Here is a 9,355-nt window from a genome sequence, read left to right as displayed (position 1 = left end):
AACTGACGCAGGGGGCAGGACCCACTCAAGGGCCAAACGGTAGCTGGTCTTGCACAAGCTTGTCCCCGAGACATGAACTGGTTCAAAGGTGTTAATTAAAGGTCACGTCAAGGGTGTGAGAAGTCCAGCGAGGTGAGCGAGGTGGGGAGTACGTCCAGACTGACCCCTTGCCAGTTTGTCCAAATCTGCTTTCTTTTTCTTTCTTTCTTCTTCTTTTTTTTTTTTTTTTGAAAGAGAGGGTGCAAGTGAGTGAGGTGCAGAGACAGAGAGAGAATCCCAGGAGAGACACCGGACTCACCCAAAGCGGGACTCGTGTTCACCCGATGCGGGACTCGAACTCAGGAGCCGTGAGATCACGACCTGAGCCAAAGGCAGATGCTTAACCACTGAGCCCCCCAGGCGCCCGTCCACATCTGCTTTCTATCTGGGAGAAGGATCTGCAGGTGGAAAAAGGTGGATTTTCCTTGAGAAGGGGAAAATCTGCTCCAAGATAGGGGAGGGAGGCCAAGGAAAGCTCCTGATGGCTTTAAAGGTGCTCTGCCCTCTCGGGAAGCTGGGAGGGAGGGAGGATAACATCCAGAGCCCTGAGAGAGCCGGGGGAACATTCTGGAAGTCTGGGCGGGATTGTGGGTAGTTCTCTCAAGTGGGAGGAAAGAGAGGAAAGTGCCACAACCTTGTGGGTCCCCAGAAACTACTAGAACTCACCACCCCGGGTCTGTGATCATCAAGAGAGGAATGTGGTAATGGTCAGCATGGGGTCACCAAGGACAAATCAGGTCATACAACCCGGGGTAGTTCAAGGGCGATCAGCCTGGTAGATGAGTGGCAGGTGTCCCACATCGGAGCCATCACTAGAATGTTCTCCTTCATCCCGTTTCCACATCTGCTCCTGCTACAGTCCAGGTCACTTTATTTTCTTTAAAGCGCTCCTCTGAATTCTCTCATTAATTTATTCACTTGTTTGACCGCTCTGTCTCGTCTCCCACCCTCCCATCAATTTAAACTCCCTAAGAGGAGGGACATCATCCATCCCGTTCCACACAGTATCTCCAGCCCTTGGAATCGTACCTAGCACACATAAAGAGTTCAAGAAGTATTTTTTGAATAAAGAAGAACGTGAATTTCCGCAAGGCTTTTGACCGGTTCTCATGTACAAGATGGAGAGAGTAAACCGGAAGATGGCCCATTCGGGTGGACAATTAGCTGGGCGAATGATGACGCAGTGTTGCCTAATGGAGTGCAGGGGTCCCTAGTGGGTTACCACAGGGCTCTTGGCACTATCCACTCAATGGCTTGTGTTTCGCATCTTGGGACGCCCTCTAAGTGTGCCATTCGGGGCTGAACTAGTCCCACCACACTTAGGTTAGTGGGTCAAGTTTACCAGAGATCGATGACCCTTTTAAATGGGTAGGTGTCCAGAGGGGAGTGGCTGGATGGGGACGGTGGCTGGAGTGAGTGGTAGTGGGCAACCAGGATACCCCAGACATTTGTGGAAGGGGGATTAGACTGATTCTGCCGGGCACCTGCAGAAATCACAGGTGTTCTGGGGCCAGTACGGGTCAGATGTTCCTAACCTTCGAGGCTGGCCAGCACTGGACGAGACCTCATGGGGATTGAGAGTGGCCTTGTCACTGGGGACATCCAAACTAGGGGTCTCTGGCCGGGGGCCATCCCTCTATGCCAGGTAGGGGGAATCCTTGCCTCCAGGAGGGGGCCCTCTGGAACCTGTGGAGCTTTCTTGCAGAATGGGTTTGCCTAGCGCCACGCCAGCTGGCCCCGCCCGCAGAGGAAGTCTCCTTGAACCTTGGGCCACAGCAAACCTGCTGTGGTAGGGGCTTCGGGGGAAGAACCTGATTCTTGAGCAACGTGTTTCAGATGGGAAACACAGCACAGGGCAGAGAACACTGTTTGCAGTCATTCTGTGCATTTTACCCTCTACCTCCTGGCAAAGTAGGCAAGTAAGGTGGGGAGACCGAAAACAGAAATCTCACCTCTTTTCCCCGCTGTCCTTCTTCCTTCCCGCTCCCCTTTGTCTTCTCTCTCTTCCTTTGTTTTGTTTGCTCATTCTTCTTTTTAATGAACTAGGTATTTTAAAATCACGAATATCTGACGCAGGAAAAAAATTCCTTTTTCTTTTTTTAAAGTTTGTTTATTTATTTATTTTGAGAGAGAGAGAGAGAGAGAATCCCAAGCCGGGTCCTTACTGTCAGCTTAGAGCCCAACCCAGGACTCGAACTCACAAACTGTGAGATTATGACCTGAGCTGAAATCAAGAGTCAGATGCTTAATCGACTGAGCCACCCAGGCGCCCCCAGAGAGGTGTTTAGATTAATGAACTATCTTGAGAATCTGAATTTTGGAATGGGCAGGGAAATTTGGGGGTCCGAGTGGAGTGAAGGGATTTGGAAGGGAAAAGGGAAAATTATTTTTCATGTCACTGGTTAGGGTTTTAAACGCCCATAGCCTGGGAACCCAGATCTGGGCACTTGGGGCACCAGAGCCCAGCGCCGGGCTGAGAGGCCACAGTGTCACTTCATCGCCCACAAAGCTGAAGGACTCCGGTGTGAGAGACACAGGTGCGGCCCGAAGGTCACTGGCTGGGCAGGCCCCTGAGCCATTTACTCATTATTTTCCCCAAGTCAGACGATCAGTGTGTTCCTGGTCCTTATCTAGCCTCTTTAAGACTTCGTGCCTCCATCTGCAAATTGGAACGGATGAGAGCACCTCCCTTATAGGGCCGTTGTGGGGATGAAATGAGATAAGGAAAGTAAAGGGTTTGGTTCCAGGGCGGACAGCGTTGAGGGAACGGGCTTGGATCTTTTCTCCGGGAGGGAAGGCGATTTCAGCAGTTTCGTTGGCCGCCACGAGGGGGAGCGCCGGCCCAGTTCCTGCCTCAGGTCCCCGGGCTGCGTGCACCGAGCACCCACCGAACGGAAACGAGAAGAGGAGCGGGAGGAGGCAGAGAAGGTGGTGGTGGTGGTGCGGGGGCAGTCCAGCGTGTAGGGGTGCGGGGGCCGTCCAGCGTGTTTGCAGAACCAGCTGGCAGGAAGGACGAGTGAAGCAGGCCTCCCTGGAGCAGCCTGCAGCCCCGCAGAGGAAGCTGGTCTCCGGAGACCAGCCATCTATCTCCCTGCCCGCCCCAAGCCACTGTCATCCACCCCCCCCACCCCCCCACGCAACTGAGGACACGCTCACAGAGGACGTCCAAAGACAGCAGAGTTGTCACGACTTCAGCCTCTAGATGTGATTTGAAATACACGTCTCCCGTGAAATATCTTTTTGTATGACTGTTGCCCCTCAAGCTTCTGGCAGAAGCAAGCAGGATGGGGCCAAATGTGGGAATCGGGAGCCACTGTCGATGCAGCAAACGCTCTGGGCAGTTGCCTCTCGCCCCGCAAAGCCAGACTCCTGTTCTCAGCTCTGTGCTTCTGGGGCTGCGGCTGTAGACCCCGCCTCTCCTTTGCAGGCTGGATTCAGCCGAGAGGACCCCCAGGAGGCAGGAGCAGGGGGAAAAGAAGAGGGAGAGGGGACTCCTTGTTTCTTATTTGGGTACTGTCCCCGTGATTTTGTCCCGTCCTGGTGGCAGTAGCAGATTGTCCACTGCCGGCTCCCATCTCTGCCCCCAGAAACAGCCTCATGATGCCTTCTCAGAGTCTCCAGCCAGCAGCCAGCTGGGCATCACCCCATCTGGGAGGCCTGTGTCCCGGCTCTGCCAGGCCCCTTACATGGTCCTCCAGCACGAGGGGTAATAGCTACTTCCTATTATTATTTCTCCAGTGCCCCTCTCCCGTCTTTTTCCTCTCAGCCCCTCCATCGCCTATGTGACCAACTCCCACGTTAAATTCCCTCTGTTGAAATAACTTTTCCGACTGGAGCGCTCAGGGGGTTTTGGCTCTTGTAGAGAATGGAGAGGAGGCGAGGGGAGTGGGAGAAGGGCACAGAGACAGAGTTGGCCTCAGTTTTGTAACTTTGTCCCGAGGCAGAGTAGGGGAAGTGGTGCATGTGCCCCCGTCGGGGTTCCAGGAGCTGGTTTTAAAGGTTGTACAATCTACTTCCCCAAAAGTGTTCCTGTGTGTCACCTGGGGAAAGAGATGAGCGTAAGAACAAGAAAGGAGGAGAAGAAATAGAGATGTACATACCCTTCCTTTCTTTCTTTGTTGGCAATACAGCAAAGGAAAATGTTGGGAGGCTTCCTGGCTCGGGGTCACCTTCAGGGAAGGGGAGAGACAGAAGTGGTTCGGGGTCAAAGGGCTCTGTGCTGGTGGGTGCTGGGAGGGGTCTGGACAGAGGGCAACAGGCAAGACCTGTGTTCCCAAGAGGCGGACCAAAGAAGATGCCAGAGTTGGAGGGGGCTCTGAATGCCGGGGAGGAAGGCGGTAAGCACAGCTTTACTTTGGAATTTTGCTATGGCACTGACCTCTCCCCTTCTGGATAAAACAGATTAAACAATAGATTTTTTTTAAAGGCCGGACACAAAATAATTTCTACCACACTTTTTCTGTGGTATACCTTCTGGAATGCTTCTATGTTTGTGTGAACAAACGAATGGTGCTGGAGAAGGCTGGGATATGGTGGTCACCCTCAGCCTTTCTTGGCTCAGTGCCAGGGGCCGGGCAAGCAATCTGATGAAACAGATTCTTTGAGGGCAGTCGAAGTTTTGACTGGTGCACGGACGGTCTTCCGCTGAGTCATATTTTCTCGCTTAGTGTTAAGGGCCATCCTGGAAGAGAAGCAAAGAGAGATAACAGCCTTTAGTTTTAGTCCTGGGTGTTCCCCTGCCCAAAGAGCAGAAAGACCTGGGCCTCCTGGGCTGCCGGCCTGGGGTCCCTTTCAACAGCCCCTGGAAATGCTCAGTGTGTCATTGGGAAGGGCGATACCCATTGCGGTCATTTAGGCAAAGTGATTAGCATTTGGCCTGAGCGCCAACCGCAGGCGCAGTAGTGATCCCACCTACCATGATGTATGTGTCAGATGAGGTTGACTGTGGGCTTTCTCTGATCGCAGCAGTGGATTGCCTTCTGTCTCGGGCTTTGTAAACTCAGGCTTCAGCTACACTTTGCTGGTCGTGAACACGCAGGAAGGCCCCGCACAGAGGAGTGGGGGAGTCCCCGAGTGGGCCCCCCAGTGGCCCTTCCTGCAGCTTCCTCCTCCTCCCCCCCCCCACCCCTTATTTGGTTTGCGACGAAGCTCCTTTTAGGCTCCTGTTGTTCGGGGTCTCCCTGCTGCCAGAGATGCTGGCCTCCTTTGCTGCTCTCTTCTTTCTGGCCCGAGACAGGGAACTGCAGGACTCAGGGATCCTTCGTTGTTGTTGTTTTTTTTAGAGACAGAGAGCACAAGCAGGGGATGGGAGAGGGAGAGAATCTTAAGCAGTCTCCGGGCCCAGCGCCCAGCGTGGAGTCCTGCATGGGACTCGATCGCACGAACTGTGAGATCATGATCTGACCGGAAATCAAGAGTCGAACACTTAACGGGCTGAGCCCCCCCCGGGCGCCCCAAGGATCCTTTGTTTTCTTTCCAGCGGTTCCTGAAGTTGCTCCTCTCCCGTGCAGGTGTCTCCCTGGGCTCGGGCCCTCCCTCTGGCCTCTGTCACTTCCCCACGAGAGGAAGACAGCCTGTCTTTGAACGAAGTATCCTGATTGAAGATGAGGTGTGGGAGTGGGTTATACTCAGACACGAGTTACTCCTCTTTATATCAAAATATTCTGTTAATTGTGTCGGGGCCCATCACGTTCACATTAAGCCGCTTTACAAAAGACACTCAGATCACGGCACGGTCGGCTCTGGAGGCCAGCATACACAGAGTGCTCAGTAGAATCTAGAAAGATCTGAGCAACTTGAGTGCTTCAAAGACCTCCCCCTTTGAAACTTTCAACGGCAGATGAAGCCATTTACAGAGGCCACGGAATGGAGGCTCCAAGGCTTTGAATTCCCGCTTCTCTGAAGAATCCCACGGGTACGTAAGGATGTGTGACTCAGGCCGCGAAGATGGGAGGAAGGGTGTTTTGGGCCTTTACCCGATAGAAGCTGCCGTCGGCCCAGCAAATCAAGTATTCCCTTGCAGACCCAGCTGGTGGGGACATAGCCCCAGACTGACCACTGTCACCCCTGAGAGAGCTCGCCAGGGGCCCAGGGCAAGAATGTCGCCATCTCCCTGTGGCAGGTGCAGTGGGGCTGGGCTCCAGACGGCACTGCCCAGCTGCTGCATCTTGGGGCACGGGGGACACGCCACGTCGAGGGAGCAAGCAGGGCCCCTGAGCTGTCCACAGTGTGCAGACACGCCTCTGTGCACACGTACCTGTGTGTGTGTGTGTGTGTGTGTGAGGCGGTTCAATGCACTAAGTCACAGACTACTCTCTTCTCTGTTACTATGTATTATGGCTGCCCAGGCAGTGACTCCATTAATGAGTTATTGATTCCAGGTAACAGAAGCGAGGGCTTCTCCACTCAGAGAGGCTCCAAATAATAAGGGAAACACCCCAGGCTTGTGCGTCAGCTCTGAGGCATTGTGGATTTTCACAACACAGGCCGAGCCCAGAACCCCAGACTTTGGGGCCGGAGCCACCACTGTGGTGGGCTCGGTGGGCCAGAGGCCTGGGGTTTGGGGGGCTCAGTGGGACTCTGGGAGGCTCACAGTCTGCCCCTCTGAGGGGATAGTCCGGGAGTCTCCCCAGAACCGTCTGCCGCCCAATCCCGTATCTGCACCTCTGCCTGGTACCTGCTCCCGGCATCGCACCTGCCTGGCCCCCGACCCCAGGCCCCGGTCACGGTGAACCTGGGCTGAGCCAGGGCGCCCGGGCCTCTCGGGCCACACAGCCTGTACTTGGGTCAAGATGCAGTTTTTACTTCAGAGGATCTCCGCCTCTCTGCCCCACACAGACATTCAGGGGCGACTGAGCTAATGGGCCCAAGCGCATGAACACTGAGGGCAGGGTTTTCTTGGGGGTGTGTGGGGGGGGGCGTCGAGGGCGTTAGGCTTGTTTCTTGGGCCCCACGGGGGCGTCCTCTCTGAGGGCTCTGCAGGAAGAGGAGAAAGGAAGCTCTGGGCCTCCTCCCTCAGGCCCAAGGTGACCCAGAGAGGCAGTCCCTGCCGCCCCGAGTCACGTGGGTTTGGTGTTGCTGACTCTGCGAGCAGATACCGGATGTTTCTTTCGTGGTTGATTTTATGATCGCCTGGATCTGAAAATTTTCAGGGAAGTGGACGTGAGTGGATACAGAGTGAATTTCTCCTGAATTGACCAGTGTCCCGTCAAATTCCCGTCCACCAGGAACCTCGGAATGTGACCGTGTTTGGAGACGGGGCCTTTGCGGACGTCATCGGGTAAGATGAGGTCATGCCGGATGGGGGTGGCCCTTACTTCGATGTCTGGCGAACCGATAAGCAGAGAGAACAGACACGGGAGACATACGGGGAGAGCACCGTGTGATGACAGACGCAGAGATTGGGACGACGCTACCACAGGCCAAGGGACGCCAAGGATGGCTGGGAGCCACCAGAAGCCGGAAGAAGCAAGGGAAGATTCTCCCCGAGCCTTCAGAGAGAGCAGGGCTCTGCGAGAGCCTGGATTGCAGACTGCTGGCCTCCATATCTGTAAGATGAGAAACGTCTGTTACCGAAGCCATCCAGCTTGTGGTTCTTTGCCGTGGCAGGCCTACAGGAACCTAGCCCACCCTCCCACCCCCTTCCTCTTTCCCTCCGTCGAGCTGGCAGGGCAGGTGGGGCTCTGAGGAAGAGGCACCACCGGGCTTTCCCTTAGGGTTGCCTTAGTCTCACACACACACACAAAACAAAACAGAACAGCAGACTCTGTTAAATGTGAATTTTGGATCAACAACAAACAAAGTTTTGAGTGTAAGTATGTCCCAAATGTGGCCTGGGACATACTTATACCGACAATTATTCCTTATTGATCTGAAACTCATTTTTAGCTGGGAGGCCTGCATTTTGTACCCCAGTCGTAGCCCGCTGCCCCTGCTTGCTGCCTCCCCGCCCTGCCGTTTCTTTGGGCCCTCGGCTCACCGAAGGGCCTCTAGCGCCCCGCTCTGACCTGTGCCCGCAGAAGTCTGAGACGGCGGCTGACGAGCCCAGCACAGAGCTGCTTCTAAGCCCATTCGAGCTCCTCTCTCCTGGCTCCCTGAGCCCTGCCAGCAGCCTGCAGTCTGAACATCATCTCTACCAGCTGGATGCAAGTCTGGCAGGATTGGAACATACGCAGGGGGGAGGCACAGAGGGAGCACCATGCCTGCCTGGGGGAGGCCTTCCAGCAGGAGGGAGCCAGCCTCCCTGTGATTCCTGCTGAGCGGCCCTTGGCATCGGCTCTGCACTTTGATTTGCTCTATTTTAAACGGTCTTCAATTTCCCTCCTGGGGGAAGGGAGGGGAGGGTTGGGGGGGGAACGGAGGTGGATGTGTGGAGTGAATCAGGGGCGCTCGGGTGCCTTTGGAAACCCAGAAGCCAGCTGGCGGAGTTGTGTGGAAATCTCAGGACCCGGAATTGTCAGGCAAAGGCACCGTGAGGTGGGGAGATGCCAGTGGGTCTGGCCGGAGCACGGGGTCTCGGGGGTCGGGGGAGGGGGGAAGGTGGCCGAGAGGACACCGCCGGGGCCGGCGGCCCCCCCCGTTTGGGAGGAATCTGTAGGACTTGGTAACTGATTTGGATACGGGGTCAAGGCGATGCCGAGGACACAAGCCTGCGTTCCAGGAGGGCTGTGGGGCCATTTGCCAAAAACGGGTCCCAGGAGGAGAAGGAGCAGCTTGAAGGAGAGGCTCCGAGCTGGCAGCGTGGTGGGATGTCCGCAGGCAGAGAGGGGCGCGGGGGGCTGGTCACATTCCAAGAGGGATTGTTGATAGGGTGCAGCATGCTTCAGAGACACCCCACATCCCAGGGAAGACCGTCCATCTGCCTTGGGGGCTGGGACCGCCCGTGTCCATAGGTGCCGTCGCATTTACCTGTCGGTGGACAGGCCCAGGGCTTCAGGGCTCAGGGCGAGGGCGGGTCTGTTACGAACAGCACTCACGAGAAGAAGCCTGCTGTCACAGCGAGGGGAGTGCGCAGTGTGGGTCCGTAGGCGTCACACTTGGGCCCCCCCCCAGCGCAGCAGAGGAAGGGGCCTAACTCTGGATAAAGAGCAGTTCTGGAGTCCTCAGGGGTGGTTAGGGCCCTGGCTCCTGGGCCAGGGGGCCCTGAGCTCTGGCCAGGAGGCCTCCTGGGGCTCCTCGACAGAAGGGGCACGTCGGGGAATGAGGTAGTTCATTCTTTCATTGCTCGGTCACCTGTTTATCTAGCAAACGTGGAGCCCAGTGACCTGCCTGACAGCACTTCGGAAGCCGGGGACACAAGCACGGGTGACCCCACCGG

The sequence above is a fragment of the Panthera leo genome, chromosome B1 (genome assembly GCF_018350215.1).
Source record: "Panthera leo isolate Ple1 chromosome B1, P.leo_Ple1_pat1.1, whole genome shotgun sequence".
In the NCBI taxonomy this organism is placed as follows: domain Eukaryota; kingdom Metazoa; phylum Chordata; class Mammalia; order Carnivora; family Felidae; genus Panthera; species Panthera leo.
This window is presented reverse-complemented; position numbering follows the sequence as displayed.